This window comes from Artemia sp. Qi Xiang Cuo, chromosome 1 (assembly GCF_049724085.1).
Source record: "Artemia sp. Qi Xiang Cuo chromosome 1, ASM4972408v1, whole genome shotgun sequence".
Taxonomy (NCBI): Eukaryota; Metazoa; Arthropoda; class Branchiopoda; order Anostraca; family Artemiidae; genus Artemia; species Artemia sp. Qi Xiang Cuo.
In genome coordinates, this window is record NC_142794.1 from 2,973,080 (window position 1) to 2,990,697 (window position 17,618).

A 17,618-nucleotide genomic window follows, 5' to 3' on the forward strand; every position below is an offset into this window, starting at 1 on the left:
TAGCCTACTGACAAAGTGGAACACTTCTTCAATTTTGCCTGAAAAATTGAAGGTAACATAAAACTGTCATTTTTAGGTTGTACGAGCCTAATTAAGGCTTCCAGTAGCCAATAATAGAACCCAAAGACAAATAAATCTGAAATTTGTTTATTACCATTATTCTCATCTTTCTATGGTACCTGGCACTAATTTAGCAGTTGGACTCTAGAAGGAAACATGTTTAAAAAACACTTTTAAAATTAGCCTTTAAAAGCCTAGGCTATGCAGACAAGTTGTAGCTGACAGATATTTCACATGCTTCCACTTTCATTCAAAATCTCCTACATTTTCTTATAAATGGACCAATTGCATGTTGGTTAAAATTCTACTTTAGCTACTCTTGGCTTTCTTGGAAAGCAGTTAGGTTAGGAAAATGAAGCAATCAAGACCAACGATACTTTAGTGCCCAGTGCCCAAAGCCAGTGCCCAGTGCTCTGTGAAATGCTTTTGCCAACAGAAGTCAAATCTCCCCTCCTGTAACTTGATATGATCTATCTTTGTTTGGGTTCTTGGGCGCTGGGCAACTGGTTTTGTTAAATAAAAAGTCACAAAGTCTTTTAACAGTGGGGCACCTAGCCTATTACATTTTATGGTAAATACTTTGAAAATTATGGTAAATCACTTAGTAAAAATATTGTATATGGCATAATAAGCCCGAGCGGGGTCAAGCGAAGCCAAAGCCCGAATGTATATAATACATGCATTTTAATTTGTCAGGAGCCAACATTGAATGACATATCTCGAATATTTGTAACACACAAATTGCCTCTTTGTGAAATGTGTTTACCGACAGAAGTCAAATCTCCCCTCCTGTAATTGATAATGATCTCTCTTTGCCATATTCACCTTGCCGAAACAATGTCTTGCTGACATAAATTGAATATATCTTTGTGAGTAGCAGAATTCTTTTGTGTATACCCGCACCATCTGTGATTTGCTAACTTTAGATATGATACTTTTTTAAATCGCTATTTAAAGAAGAAATGGACTGTAAATTTGCTGTGCTAAAGGTAATGGTAGTATATATTTTTCAAGTTGGGAGCTGTGGGTTCTGGGCGCTAAAGTATTAATGAATTTGGGTTCTTTGGGCGCTGGGCTTTAAAGTATCGTTGGTAAAGTATAGCAGGGCTACATGCAAAATTTGTTTACTATGATTATTTTGCATAGCCTATTATGAAGTAAGGATTATTTGGTAAAGTTCTATGAAATCATATTATTGAGTTAGGAATAAAGCAAATACACCATTCGATTCCTTTTTTTATGCTGATTACAAATATAATAAGCATTTCTATCAGAGATGAATTTCAGCCCCCCTCCCCCCCCTATATAGGCTATACCTAACCTAACCCTGAATTGACCTATATAGGGGGGGGTCTAAAAATCATTTCCAATAGAAATGATTATTATATTTGTAATCAGCATAAAAAAAGGCATTGAGTGGTGTATTCAATTTATTCCTAACTCAATAATATGATTTTGTATAAACTTTACCAATTATTTTCTTAACATGTTTCCTTCTCTCCAGTTAGCTCTCTATGCAAATACCCAACATTTAAGTTAGCCTATGTTCTAGGGTATTCCAACTGCTTTCAAATTTACAGCAGAGTTTACTGCTCAGAAAATGGGTAGGACTATAGCTGCTTTAGGATAGTGGTTCTGAAAGAATATATGTTAATTAATTCAGTTCAATTTCTTTAGGTATTTCTACTTTCTTTCTCAGGGTTGAGTAGAAAGTAATATTCTACTTTCTCAGGTTGTCAAGTTGAAACTGTCAAGGCATGTTGAGGCAGACATTCAACTGACCAAAAGGCAGTATGTGTATGCTCCTACTAATACCACTGTTATTACTACTGTAACTACTGCTATTATTATCATTGAACTATACCTTATACCAAAGGGTTTAACTGCCTTCAGGTTGTCAAAATGGCACAGACACAATATTACAGGCATTGAGTAGCAGAGATGTGGCTCCAGCATTTTTATTGGTGGTGCTAGAGGGGTCCATATCCAGATAGTCAAGGGGCATAGGCTATGCAATATTTTTTTCTCCAAATTATTGGGGGGTGGGGGGGGGCAGTTGCCCCCCCTCCAAAAAAAAAAAACAACACCTCTGCTGAGTAGGGTATTGAGTTGAAACCTCCAGGGAATTTCAAGGCTATACCCATTTAGGTGGGTTTGACCCCCCCCCTAAAAAAAATCTTTGAGTGAAACTCCACCCCCCCCCCCAAAAAAAAAAAAAAATCCTGGGTTTGGCCGTGGGGAAAGTTCAGGGGTATGTAAAGCTTAATGTAGAATTCTTTGATTAAATATTTTAATTTAGACCCAAGTACCTATAATAAAATCATAATAAGCACCAGCAAGCAATACAAGCAAAAGCATACACAAGCAAGCACAAGCAAACATAATAGATAATGCTACATCTCCCTTCTTCACACTTAACAAGGTCTATATATCAAGCCATGTTATTGGCCTAATCACTTTGCCACTGTGGGTCCAAGGCAAGTTCACTGATGTGGAAAAGAGTGGTGTAACTTCAGCACGTACACAGGGGTCCACATGGTGCCGGGAGGTAGGTCTGATGTTTGGTGACAGTGGTGCCTCTTCTTTGTGTGACTCCTGATCAATTTTGCAGGCTTCTTCTGTTGGATAAGAATCAATTTGCAGATTTGCTACATGGGAGGTGTCCAGATAGGCTGTGTCATTGTTTTTGTTTTAGTTGTCAGGGTGCCCATTGATGTGGGGGTAGGGAAACAGTGTCTAGAGATATGGGTTCTATTTCTTTGCAGCCTAGATCTATCAGCAGTTTCAACTATATAGGATCTAGGATTTTCATGATTTTGGCTTTTGTCCAAGAGCTATTTGCCATTTTCTGGATAAAACTTTGTCACCTGTCTGGAGTTCTGGGAGTTGCTTTGCTGATTTGTCATAGTAAGATTTCTGCCTATTATGTTCAACCAACCTGTGTTGCATGAAATCTTTTGTTGAGACAATTCTGAGTTTTAGCTGTTGTTATGTTGATGGTAGGATTGACTGGAGCTGGCAGCTCATTAGAAGCTGGGCTGGTGAAGCATAACTGTCAACTGGGATATTCCTATATTCCAAAAGAGCAATACGAGGGTTGGTTCCAGCTTCTTTTGCTTTAGTGAGTATTTTCTTGCAGATATGGACAGACTTTTCTACAAGCTCATTGGATCTTGGGTATAAGGGGCTAGATGTTTTCAGGCTGATTCCCCAGGACTGAGTAAAATCTTTGAATTCTTGGGAGAACAGTTGTGGACTGTTGTCAGAGGATATGAGCTGGGGAATCCCAAAACGTGAAAAACTGGTTTTCATTTATTCTATAATGGTGGAAGAAGTTTGGCTTGGCAATTTTTCAACTTCAAAAAACCTGCTATAATAATCACTGATTATGAGCAAGCATGCTCTTTTCCACTCAAATAGGTCAATACCAAGGTGTTGCCATGGGAGTGATGGTATCTGGCTGCTTTTTAGCAGTTCCTTCTGGTTGTTGGCGGCAAACTTGAACATATTTCAGAATTCTGAACAAACCTCTCTATATCTGCATTCATCTTTGGCCAATATACAATCATTCTTGTGTGCATAGAGATAAGATATTTTTTTTTAATTTAAAAAAATTCTCTATCACAAGCCCACAAAGGGCCGAATTCAGACTTTGGAGTTGACAATATAAATGGTTACACTAAAAATGCAAAGAACAACAACAAAATAGAGAAAACCATAATGAACAATCATTTAAAAGTCAATAATTAAAACTGTAAAAAGTCAATTAAAAAATTAAAAAGATAAAAACTGGTCAAACTAAACTTAGAGCAAGACATAAATGCAATAAAAACTGGTCAAACTAAACTTAGAGCAAGACATAAATGCATTTAAATTAAAAGGGATACTAAGAAAATGTCAATAATTCAACTACAGTAAATCAATAAAAGAGTTAAAAACAATAAAAACTGGAAAAAAAACAGGGGGGGGGCAAGAAAATGAGTGCAAGAACCTGGGCAGTACCATCAACTAATAAACAAAAAAGAGGGGGGGGAAGAAACTATTGAGACATTCTATTTATTTTTTCTGTAATGAAGGGGATAAAAATTCTTTCATATCTGGAAGTAACGCAGCGAATGGGGGACAAAGCAGGGATGGGCTCAGAAACAGTTCGAGGCGGCCGTAATCTGGATGAGGAGTGACGTTTGGGGAAAATACTTGCCTTCTGAGGGTTTGTTATGGCATTTATTGTAAAACGGAGGCACAACAAAACCCTCCTTTGCTCCAGGGTTTTCAGACTAGCTTTGTTTAGGAGCAGAGAGGATGGCACCTTGCCTTTTTGAAAATTATTTGCAAGGCTCTTTTTTGAATTGATTTGATTTTTTCTGATTCTTTGCGAGAGATACCAGGGTGCCAAACTGGACAAGCATATTCTAGATGTGGGCGGACAAAAGAAGTGTAAATTCGTAAGGAGTGGGAAGGGGGGACGCTGAATTTATTTAGGAGCTTAAGGAGGGCAATAGACACATGAGCTCTATGGATGATGTCTTTAACGTGGATATCCCACTTTAAATTGGAAGAAATTGTGACGCCAAGTAGTTTAAATGAGGACACAGAAATTTCAGGAGGGATAGGATTAAGAAAATAGGGCAAGGATTTGAGGAAACAAATGGGCATTATCATGGACTTAGAGGCGTTTACTGTCATGTCTAAGTCTAAGGCCACGTCTACAAATTGATTTAGGATACTAATAGGGTCACTTATGAAAATTATGAAGCAAGTTTCAACAACCGTTAGGTCATCAACAAATTTCCATCAGTCAGGAAATTCCTTTGCGAGGCTGTTGATCATTACTGAAAAAAGGAGAGTACCTTGGGGTATGCCATTGTGGACAGGGAGAGGATTTGAATAATGGTTTTGGTATTTGACAACTTGCAATCTATTTGTTAAGAAGGAGGCAACTAATTTCACCAGTAAGGGATCAATATTGAATTTGGTGACAAGTTTCTGAGCTAATATATTGTGGTTAACAAGGTCAAATGCTTTGTGAAGGGTCAATAAAAATTAAATTTAGCCAGGAATTAGGCTTTTCAAGGGTTTTCCCGATGTGATCAATAAGAGAAACAAGGTAATGGGAAGTAGAGGTGGATTTTAGGTTCCCACATTGTTTCAAGTCAGTAAGAGGTAGGATTTTTTCCTTTAGCCAATCTGCAAGTAATCCTTCATAAAGCTTTGAAAAAATAGGAGTAAGAGTTATTGGCCGAACGCCTTCAAAACCAGGCTTTCCGTTTTTCTTTTTCAAAGGGGTTATGAAACCCTGTTTACAAATTGTAGGAATTTGCCCAGACTCAGTAATTTTGTTAAACAGGAAAGACAAGGGCTTAGACAAGAAATCACCTAAGGCACTAATAAGAGGAAAGGGGATATCCAAAGGACAAATACTTGTCTTTCTTAGTTTTTGAATTCTTCTTTCTATCTCAGACGGGGAAACAGAGGGTAAAGAAGGGGAAAGGGCTCCTGATGGTAATTGGTCGGACAGTGGTGGACAATTGCTCTGGACAATGGAAGCAAGGAATTTATTGAGATTATTGGCAGTAATATCAGGGGACTCGGGTAGATTGAAGTTAAGCTGTTCAAACCTCCTGCCACATAGCTTTTTAACCTCAGAATACCAGTTTTTTGGTTTATTAGTGAACAATACTTCGACCTCATTTTTGTAGTACGATTGTGCCAATTTGCGAATTTCTCTTTTAATTGATTTTCTTAGTTTATTGGCTTTATCTTGTTTACCATTTTTGAAAAGCTTCAATTTGGTTCTAATTAGTGTTTTTATAGTTTGGTTAATAAAGGGTTTATCACTGGAGCACCTTTTTAATTTTTTTTTCAGGGAAACAAATTTGATATTTGTCGATTAGCTTTTTGTGGAACAAAGTCATTTTCTCATCAAGATTTTTTAAACTATAAACATCGGACCAATCTTCAGTATTCAGCCACATACCAAAAGAAGGAAGACCAGAATTTTGAAGAGGGCGATAACTGCCATGAGTTATTGAGAAAGAATGCTTAAAATTTGAGGAGGGGGATAAAAGAATCGAAAGATGATAACTCCCACCTAATGGAGGCAAAGCTGTGGGAGGGTTGTAAAAATTATACATATTAGTTAAAATAACATCAAGAGAGGTATTTCCCCGAGTCATGGGTGTTTTAAAAAACTTCTTTAATTTAATCGATGAGCAAAAATAATACGATTTAAGTTCATTTGCATCGCCAGCTAAAAACAGAACAGCATTGGGGTATTTAGAAATAACAAAATCAGCACTTGTCTGCAATTGCAGAATGAATTTAAGTTTTGACTCGATATTTTGATTTGGGGAGTAATGGAAAACAGCTATTGCAATAATATTAAATGGACGAGGAAGAACTTTTGGTCTAATACTTAGCCAGAGGATTTCATCATACTCGGATAAACTAGTGACTCGAATAAGCTTTGGGTAAAGGTTACTCTTAGTAAAGAACAAAACACCCCACCTTTTTTTCCAAGTGGGTGGTCTAAAGGACGGAGTTTAATAAACTCCGTATAATTTGTCAGGTGCAGAGACCCTGGGTCATGGGACTGTACTTCCGTAATAGCTATAATGTCGATTAGTTTTGATTCTGAAAGCACCTCGAGTTCTGTAAGCTTTTCAAAATCAAGACTTTCAGCATTAGTAACTAAAAGTTTAGGAAAAATAAACCGATTGTGGAATCTCGACAGGGATACTTGGTGTGTTTGAGAATTTCCTGGGTGGGGTTTCAATTTAATATTATGATGCTGCGGAGATGTAGGGTAAGAGAAGGATTTACCTTGGGGATTTGGAGGTGGAAGGAAGGGCGAGGATACAGACGAAGCATGATGAGGAAGGTGCGACTTGTTTTCAGTTGTCGGGAAGTGCGAACAATTAGGATTTAATACAAAACAATTAATAAATGCAAAAGGTCTCAGACCTGAGTCACACTGGTAGGGTGGGCACGCGGGGTAAAACGAATGGGTCGGAGGCGGGGTTTCGTGGATATAGGGTAAGAAGTAGTTGACTCGGGAGGGTTTTTGGTAGGGAGGACCTGGGGAGCGGGGAAGGTACGAAGGGGGTGGGACATGGACGTGGGGCGGGAACTGTCTGGGAGGAGGGAGGGGGGATTTGCTTTGGCAAATGACAGATGGAGGCCAGAACCAATCAACAGCATCTTGGGCATATGGAGCGGGTAGGGTATGCAAGGGGGCTTGTGACTGGGAGGGATATGAGTAAGAGGGGACTGTGGGAGGGTTTTGGTGCAGTAACGTCTGTGATGATGGTTTGACTGGTCGGGAGTAAAATTTTGGGTTGGAGGGGCGTTTCGGGTAGAGGATGCCTGGGGCATGTTGCTTTGTAAAGGATAGGGAGGTAGGTAATGAGGGGTCATTAATGAGGGAGGAATGGGGTCCGTAGTGCTGCCTAAAAAAAGGGGCTTTCCAGTGTTGAATCCTTGACTGGTAACAGCTGGGACTGCCCAAGTTTGTGCACTTGTTTTTTGATTGCGGCTCGATTTATTTCGTAAAAAGGAAGGGGGACATAAATATGCAGGCTATCACACCCGAAACAACAACCACTTGATGCTAACTTACATAAAGGAACGTGGTCAAAATTACACTTTGTTTTAGTACTCTTGCCAGTGAGGTAAAAACGACATAAGTGCAATAACGAGCACTTCTTTTGGTCGCACTTGTTATATAAAAATCGAGAACAAACTCTTGGACTAGCTTCATTTTGTTTTTTGAAGTTACGAGTAATCGATCCATGATTATAGGGGCACTTTGAACCTAATTTACAATTTCCTTGCTTACAAAACTTGCAATTTTTTATAGCACTATTATCAGGAATACTTTTTTTCCTGCAACTTGCGTGGAGCACGATCATGTCCAAAATGACATTCATCACCTAATTTGCAAATACCTGCCAAAATTATATTAGCACATTTGCGATTATTTGTAGAGAAGTCCTTATTATTAGTCACTTTCTATTACAAATTACTTTCAATACAAATTCGGGCATCTCTGATTGAGTTCTCAAGGTCAGGATTATAATTAGGTTGAATAGAGGTGATATTGGGGTCAGGTACAGTTTCTGAACTTGGGTTTATATCACTCGTAGTGGCTAAAGTTGATGAACTTAATCCTCTGCTCCTTCTGCTTCCTTCATTAATATTCATTGAGCTTGGGGACAATGCACTGTTTTGATGATGCGAATCTAAGGTGTTATTTACCTCGTTTGTGATGGAATAATTTGTAAGTTGACTGCTTGAATCATTTTCATAAATTGACAAACTCTAATTAGCATTAACACATCTGTTAGCTTTTCTTTTAAAGTAAAAATTTTTGTAAAATCTGCTTGTGATGAGGGGGATGTCGTGACGCTGTCCGTTTGAACATATTTATCCATGCTGCATTCAGTGGTTTGGCATGATACATGCGTTGGGCCTTCGGGAAGAACTTCAAGAACGTGGCACTGGGGTGGGGCAAGGACAATTGTAGGACCAACTGAACTAGCCTCATTGGGCTTGTTTGATTTTTCTGTTGAAACAGAAAGCTGGCTGTGAAAATTTAGTTGGCTGGCTGTGAAATTTTAGTTTTGTCTATTCCCAGGTGAGCCTGGTGGAGTTGGTGTAGAATGTTAGTTCTCAGCGTGTGAGGTATGATGATCTGCTGACCTTTCAATAGCAGACTATTGTGGATGCTCAGTTTGTGCTGGATATTCCACAAGGCCAAAACCTCCATTGGGCATGACTGACATTTTGAAGGCCAGCCATCATGTACAAGGGATACAAGTGTTACTAGTTGGGCATCTTGGCGAGTCTCATGCCGGATTTCATCAAGTTTAGAGTTGCTCACTGGTAAGGATTTCATCACTGTATGAACATAAACTTCAATGTTGTTCTGTAATTGAGTGTCCGTGTCAGGTAAGTGAAGATCTGGTAGTGCATCTGGTATTAGTATTTCTGCTCCAGGGCTGTATCAGACTTCTAAGTTGTGGGGCTGTATCTGTATCATCATTTGCTGGAGCCAGGCAGGTGCATCATGGAGTGGGTGTGCCCCCCCATACAGCTCTTTCTCCATCTGTGAATAGTTCTGCTCTCTCTTGCTTAGCACCCATGAAGCAAAACCAAAGATTTTATCTTTCAAGGATAGTTCAGCTCACAGCCCATGTTTTGATGCATCAACCTTAAGGCCCAGTGTTTCCATTGATGATTTGTGAACAGCTTCCCACTTGGATTCTGTGGCTTTTGTCAGGTCTCTCAGTGGCTTGTTCTTTGAAGATAGATCAGGTATGTATTTCTAAAGAAAATTCAACATTCCAAGTAACCTCTGAAGATCCTTTTTCTCAACCATTACCGTGGCATGTCTTTGTTAAGTCAAATTCCGGTTTCTTTAGCTCTGTTGAGAACTGCAGTAAACCTTTTGTTATGCTCTTTACTGGATTTTCTGTATGCTAAGATGTCATCCACAAGTATTCTGATGCCTTTAAGACCTTTAAATGCTTCTTCCATTTTCCTGTGGAACTCATCTTGTGCCAATACAAGGCCAAAGGGATATCTGTTCCACCTATAGCGTCCAAATATTGTGCTTAGAGTTATTAGGTACAAAGATCGAGTAAAGAGTGGTAGTATCCAATAGCCTGAGCAAGTGTGTAACTTTCTGAAAATAACTGCTCCATCTATCTTGGCAACAGCATCCTCGAAGGTTGGGATAGGGTAGTGTGGACGTTTTATGGCCTTATTAAGGTCCACGGGGTTAATAGATAATCTGACAGTTCCATCCTTTTTCTCAACCATTACCCTGGTATTTACCCAATCTGTTGGTTCACTAGCCTTTTCAATGATGTCAAGGGATTCCAACCTATCTAGTTCGTTTTTTAAGCTTCTCTTTCATTGCTAGTGGTACTTTTCTAGCTGGGTGACCAGTTGGGGTTGCATTGTCCTTTAAATGTATCTCGCATTCTATTTTATCTTTCTGTATGCCCTTAAACACGTTAACATTTTCAGCTTCTGGGGACTGTTCAATGTTCAGAACAAGCTTGATCAGGTTCAGGTCTTTGCTTGTCTTGAGGCCAATTATGGGTGTGGTATTTGCTTTGACTATGTAGAATACATGAGATTGTATAGGTCCATTTTTGTAGCTGCATGACAGGCTGCATACCCCAAGGTAGGGTATGGCTAATCCACAGTAGCTGGTGAGTCATTGAGTGGCTTTGGTTAGCTTTGGCTTTTCTGACAGTTTACTTAAGTATTGAGATGGGAGTATTTTGACCAGGGCACCAGTGTCAACCTTGAATTTGATCTTCAGCTCTCTACTAACAGATATTTCTGCAAAAACTTCATCACTGCTGGAGTCTCCTGATCACATATAGAAATACCTTGTTTTCTTCCTGATTTCGCAATTCACTAGTGAAACTAGGGCTCTCTGTTGCACCATTGCCAACAGCATTCACTGCCTTGCTTCTGCAGACTTTGGCGAAGTGGTTACTCTTTTTGCACTTTGAACATGATTTTCCTTTAGCAGGGCATATGTGTTGGAGAGAGTATGTGCCACCACAGAAGTAGCACTCTGCTTCCTTATGAGGCGGATAGTATTTGCTTTTTGAAATGGCATCCACTTTATTGCTTGATTTCTTTCTGTTCAAATGTTTTGAGTTGTGCTTGGGTTGATTCATGTGCATGACAAATTGTGACAGCTTGGGTAAGTGTGAGACTGTCACCAATTCCCAAGAGTTTCTCACGCAGTCTAGGATTTGTCACTCCACATACTATTTTGTCTCTCACCATCTCACTTTCATCAGTATATCCACATGGTTTGACTAGAATTTTTAGTTCTGTTATGTATTTCTCAACATTTTCAGTGACTCTTTGGTCTCGCTTTTGGAAGATGTAGCATGAGAACACTTGGTTTTTCTTAGGAGCTGCATACTCTCTGAAATTTTTCAAATACACCTTGAATTTGTCTTTATCTGCTTCTGTGAGCTTAAATGTGCTGAATATCTTTCGCCCTTGATTACCAACCCGTATGAGAAGGTAGGCACATAGCACTCTCTCTGACTTTTCAGCAAGGGGACCTTTACACATCAGTGTTGCATGACTCTCGAACTTGGTCCATTCAGAAGCGAGATCATTGGTGTTCCAGTTGATTGATGGTTGACTTATATCCATGACTTCTGACACCATGTAGTATTCTTTGATTCAATAGTTTAATTTAGATTTCATAAACCTCCGATGTTGTATAAATCATTATAGATATCACAATTCATAATAAGCACAAGCAAGCAATATAAGCAAAAGTATACACAAGCAATATACAAGCAAGCACAAGCAAATATAATAGATAATGCTACACTTCATGAAGGGTGTTAAGGTGAAACTTTCATGGCTATTACTGCTACTATTCAGGGGTGGATCCAGGATTTTTTTTTAAGGGGGAGGGGGTGCAAAATAGGTTGATCCAATAAACTTGCATTAGGAGCAAATTTAATCAACGCAAACTTGCGTCAATTAAGTAAATTACACTACTTTAGACTACGCTAGGAGGGGATGCACGCCCCCTCTGGATCCGCCACTGCTACTATTCCTGATCTTACTACCATATACGAGCAGGGGATGTTGAATTAAGCCAAAACACACTATTTACATGAAGGCCATCAAAGGTATGTATCTTCAATACCCCAGAAACATCTTAAAGTATTTAGGTTAAACTTTCAGGGATACTAATATTTGCTACCATTTTTGTGGATACTACTGCTGCTATTACTGCAACTAAGCCTGTTATTATTCAACTAAACTAAAAAAGTTGAAGGGCATCCAGGTTGTCAAAATTGTATAGGCCTAGATACTAGTCTCAGGAATAGAATTGGGTATTAAGTTTTAACTTTCAGGGAAAGTTGAGGAAGGTGCAAAATTAAATCAAAAGGCACTATGTATACACTATTCAGTTTGTCAAAAGGGTGTATATGAAATTTCCCTGAAACAGCTAGGGGTGTTATGTTGGAATTTTCATTGGGGATGTTGAACCAATTCAAAAGACACTATGTGCATCCAAGTTTGTCATAAGGTTGTATTTGCAACATACAAGAACTGCAAAAGATATTTAGTTGATACTTTTAGGGAATGTTGAGGGGGATATTTAACCAAAGGCTTGGTAAAAGGGCATATCCATAGTATATTTGGAGTGGCTAAGGTGAAACTTTCAACGAGTGTTGAGGGGAATGTTGAACTAAACCAAACACATTATATGCAAGCAGTTTGTCAAAAGGGCATATCAGCAGTATAACAGGTCATCTGAGGGTATTAAGTTGAAACTTTAAGGGCTTCTGCAACTACTACTATTAGAATTACTACTACTACTACTGCAGCTATTTATGGCTTCAGCTGCCACTACTTACAACTGTAACTGTGACTACTTGTTACTGTTTGCATCTCTGACTACTTGCAACTTTGACTACAGGTGGCTAGAAATCCAACTACTTGTGACTGTAACTACTTGGAACTGTGATTGTGACTACATATGACTATGGCTACAATAACTGCTTGTTTCTGCTGCTACTTGTGACTGTGACTGCAACTATAACAACTTGGAACTGTGATTGTGACTACATATGACTATGACTACAATAACTGCTGGATTCTGCTGCTACTTGTGACTGTGACTGCAACTAAAACAACTTGGAACTGTGACTACATTTGACAGTAACTTTTTGCAGCTGCTTCTGTTGCTAATCCTACTATTACTACTGTGATTGTGACTGCTGCTACTACTTCTATTGCTACTTCTACTACAAGTACTAGTACTACTATTGAACTAAATCAACAGAGTTTAAGTGCATCTAAGTTGTCAAAATAGCACAGATCCAATATCTCAGGAATAGAATAGGGTATTTTGTCAGAACTTTCAGGAAAAGCTAAGGGGGATGTAAAATTAAATCTAGATAAACTACACGTACCCATATTCTCAAAAGGGAGTATGTGTAATATCCCAGGAAAAGCTAAGGGAATTACATTGGAACTTCAGTCCATGTTGATGGGGATGTTGAACAAAATCAAAATACATTATTTACATCCAATTTTATTGAAAGAGCATATCTACAATATTTCGGGGAAGGTTAAGGGAACGAAGTTGAAGCTTTTAGAGAATGTTTATGGGTATGGTTGATTGATATTTGTCTATGCTCAACATTTTAGCATGTTGGGGGTTAGAATTCTGTCAGCCCTATAGAATCCCAAAGGTTAGCTTTCAACTAAAGGTTGATTTTCAAACATTAGGTGCATTTATGTGCATCCAATTTTGTCAAAAGAGTATACCTCAGGAAAGGCTAAGGGAGTTAAGTTGAAACTTTAAGGGAATGTTTAGGGGTATAGTTGATTAATACGTGTCTATAGGTTATTCAAGATCATAATTTGATGTTGGTTACAATCCCATTAGCCCCGTTATTGTGCAAGCATTATAGTGCAGCCATTATTTAAAATTGCTTCAAAGTTCTGTCCAAAAGTAAGCTAAAATATGGATTCTCATAGAGAAAAGAAGTTTTTAAAGCAAAAGTAAAGAGCTATGTTAAACCAAAGGTGAGCAGAAATAAAGTCAAATACTATGTCAAACATAAAACGAACATAAATCACTACAGTATCAATAAATAAATGAAACCCAAAACAAACAGGAATTACAAAAACAACCAAGTCAAATTGAAAATGAACAGGAACTACTACAGAGAGGAGTAGGACTAACTCTCCCTGTGCTTTCTAAATAACTAATAAATTCAAAAACTATGTTAAGCATAAAACGATAATAAATCATTATAGTATCAATAAATAAATGAAACCCAAAACACACAGGAATTACAAAAACAACCAAGTCAAATTGAAAACTAACAGGAACTACTCCATAGAGGAGTAGGACTAACTCTCCCTGTGCTTTCTAAAAACCTGAACATAATTTACACTTTACTGAAAACAAAATACATTTAATCGTTTTATCTTTTTTAACTTTAATAAATCTAAAAATATTGAGACTTTGAGTAATTAATATTATTATATATTAAATTGTCAATCCACATTCATTTGTTCTTTTCAGTAATGTTTGTTACTATGGCATTTCTTTCTGCATCTTATGGAAAATTAAAACACAAAGTTGGAAGTAAAATTTGTTTCACGTAAATAGGAATTATGCCATGGCCTTTAGAAGGTACAAGGGGCCTTCTGCTCTTTGTTGCAGTTTCTGCTGGTTAAAGTTTGACTTGGTGATTTTTTGTAATTTTTGTTTGTTTTGGCTTTTAACTAAGCACATTATGCATGACGTATTATTTGACATTATTTCTGCTCATCTTTGGTTTAATGTTGCTCTTTACTGTTCTATGAAAAACTTCTTTTGTGGATTTTTAATCAAGTGTAAAAATGATGATGAATTCAGAGTATTGGCTCTTTTATCTATTTCTTGTTGCTCAACATGACATACTTTCTCCATTTTCTGGAAAATAGAAGCACATATTATCTATTAGGTTTCACCAGATATCTCACTCCTAGCAAAATACATGGACCAACATGTTCCTCAATTACATTGGCTATATAACAAAACTAGTCCTCCCACGCAATGTCATTCGATTGGATAACGCTCCGCCCGTTCAATGTCAGATATTATCAACTTTTAAGAAGCCCAATCATCTGACCAGATTACTTTTTTAGGTTTGCAAAAATGTTGAAGTGAGAAATTTGTGTAAATATCAATAATCTGTGATACAAGTTTACGTAGGAGTTACATCAATAGACAAGTGAAATAAGAGGCCCAAAGACAATCTTCGAATGGGACGGAAGTTGATTATACCCCTTTTTCACTGCTTTGAAACAGCACTCCCTGACCAAATCATAAACCTTCCCGGGTTTAAACTAAAATGGGAGGAAATATTATCCCTTTACAAGTCAAAACAGAGGTATTATTTGGATGCTACATATTTCAAGCAATGCAGGTATATTGTCATACCAGGCCTCAGTACACCTCCCTACCTAAACTCTCAAGTTTGTGTTTACTTTTCGCAATTCCCTGTATAATTCACCTGTTTCTTCTGTATTTATAAAATTTAACCTCTCTCCTGATATAAATTGTGTGTAATAATTTATTTATGAATAGGCCTATGTAAATTTCGTTGTATGAATGCATGTGTAGTTGTAAATAAATGTTGTTGCTTACTCTTTATTTTAAGGTACTGGTGCATTATATGGTCCCTTTTAAAAAGTCAAGTTTGGTTAATGCTAATGAAAAAAATAAAATAGGATGAATATATAATAGTTCATAAACAAATTTGGGCTATATATTTGCACATTATGGGGTGGGGGGGGGGGGGGGTTGTAAAGCATAGCACATATTAAATACTTAACCTAACCTAACCTAGGCACCCCCCCAAACCCCCCAAAACAACCGGTTAAATATCCTAAACGCAATGAACACCAGGCTGTGCATTGCATATACTCTATGGCGCTCTCTTGAATTAACCCATCTGGCGGGTTTTTCGTGACTGGTTTCCTTGTAAAGGCCCATATAACGCACCAGTACCTATTTTAATAACTTAGTTCAACTCTTTACCTGATTCCTTTGTAAAATTCTTTCCGTTGTGTATAAACTATCTTAAAATCAAAGAGCCTTGTTTATTTTTACCTGAAAAAGTTAATTTTGTTAAATATCACCTGTTTCCATTGCTTGTTTAGGCAAGTAAGCTTCAATTTTACTCAAGAGTGGCGTCATTTATACCAATATTCTGGGGGATACTGCTTTTACTCCCTCTGGAACAGGGGAGCGGGGCTCAAATCTTGGTAGACCAAAGTTGCAATATTCTGAACGATATAATGCTTTATGTGGTTTTCCAGGCTTCAGACTCTTGAAAATATCTTGTTGAAGACCTGTTTGTTCCTTCTGAAAAATTTTATTAGAAAGCTTAGCTGAACCAATGCAAAACAACTTTGGGCTATATATTTGCACATTAGGGGGGGAGGGGGGTAGAGTATAGCGGGTCTGCATGCAAATATTGTTAGGTACCATTAATCTGCATATTATTAAGTAAGGACTGTTTTCTGACTTCAAACTTCCCAAATCCTTTCCCCCCCCCCCCTTATGTGAAAATATATAGCCCAAATTATATATTTCCCATCTATTCTGTCACTTGTCTTTGTCTTGTCTCACGCTAAGCTGAAAGAAACTAATGAAGAAACCGGTTTGTTCTTGAGTTTTACATAGCGTAAACTTGAGTGAGTGGAGATTTGATGTTTCTCTTCTATAATAGTAAAATATTAGAGAAAAGAAAGAAAGGCGACTGGGATCCAGAAGAAAAGAAAACAGTAGTTTTTTCTGTCTCAGTTGACAAAAAGTCAGTCGGATTCTCTGCAAGTGCCATGGGTGTCCCTAGAGAAACGCTGCAAGACCACATGAAAAAAGTTGAGAAGCTCAATATCCCTCGACAAAGTCTGGATCTGAGTTTCTTTACACCTTGTTACAACACATGATAAATATTTACAGAGGAACAAGAAAAAGGACTAAACACTCTCTTGAAAACGATAGCTGTTTTGCACTTCGACCATACTCTCCTAGAAGCACGTAAATTTGCATGAACTTCTGCCATTATTAAGAGTATAAAAGTACGTGATAACAGGAAATACAAAGGTAGTGGAGGCAGTGGAGGAATTGCAGGTAAATATTGGTACCGTGGTTTTATGGATCGCTTTAAAACTCTATCAGTAAAAACGCCAGAAGGTACAAGCTTATGATGGGTAACTGATTTCAACCCTCTCGGTGTAGGAGCTTTCTTTAACAACCTGGAGCAAGGTCTAGACACATGTTCAGACTACAAGACATGTTCACATGTCTGATAAACACATGTTCAGACTACAAGACATTTGGAATGTTGATGAATCGGATCTGAAAACATCCACAAGCCTGGTAAGATCATTGCGCAGCGATGTCAGCAATAAGTAGAGAAGGTCACGTCAGCAGAAAGAGTGCAGTTGACCAGAATTTGTGCTGGTGTTAATCCATTAGGAACACAGTCCCTCCTCTACTTATTTCTCCAGGAAAACCATGCCCAGAAATTTTATTCAAGGGAGCTTTACCAGGAACCATCATGATCGGCTCAGAAAATACTTCTGTGTGGATAACAGCCTCTCATTCTTTGCTTTACTTGCAGCATTTTATAAAATGCTGCAAGGGTTTATACAAACCCTTCAAACTGTCACCTGTACTTCTGAAAAAAGACAACCAGATCAGCCAATACACTATTGAATTGCTTGAAATGGCTAAAAATAATGGTGTTGTACTTTTAACTGTCCCTCTCCACACTACTCATAAACTACAGCCTCTAGAAAGGATAGCCGTGGGGTGCCTTAAGGCCTACTACAACCAGGAAGCTCCAAATTTTATGACTGCCCGTAAATGTAAAACTATGTCTGTATAACATTGCTGAGCTGCTGGGGAAAGCATATCAAAAGGATTTCACTCCTGAGAATATAATCAGTGGAATCAGAGCAAGTAGGGTCTACCCCACCACAGA

General features: G+C 38.1%; 1 protein-coding gene across 1 annotated transcript in view; it reads right to left on the minus strand.

Annotated features, from left to right (window-relative positions):
* Positions 1–15,978, minus strand: part of LOC148955909 (uncharacterized) — a 23,483-nt gene extending 7,505 nt beyond the window's left edge. The window contains exon 1 of the mRNA XM_089093083.1: positions 15,766–15,978. The gene's annotated coding sequence lies outside the window, so the exon portion shown is untranslated. The remainder of the gene's footprint in view (positions 1–15,765) is intronic.
* Positions 15,979–17,618: the final 1,640 nt, after the last annotated feature.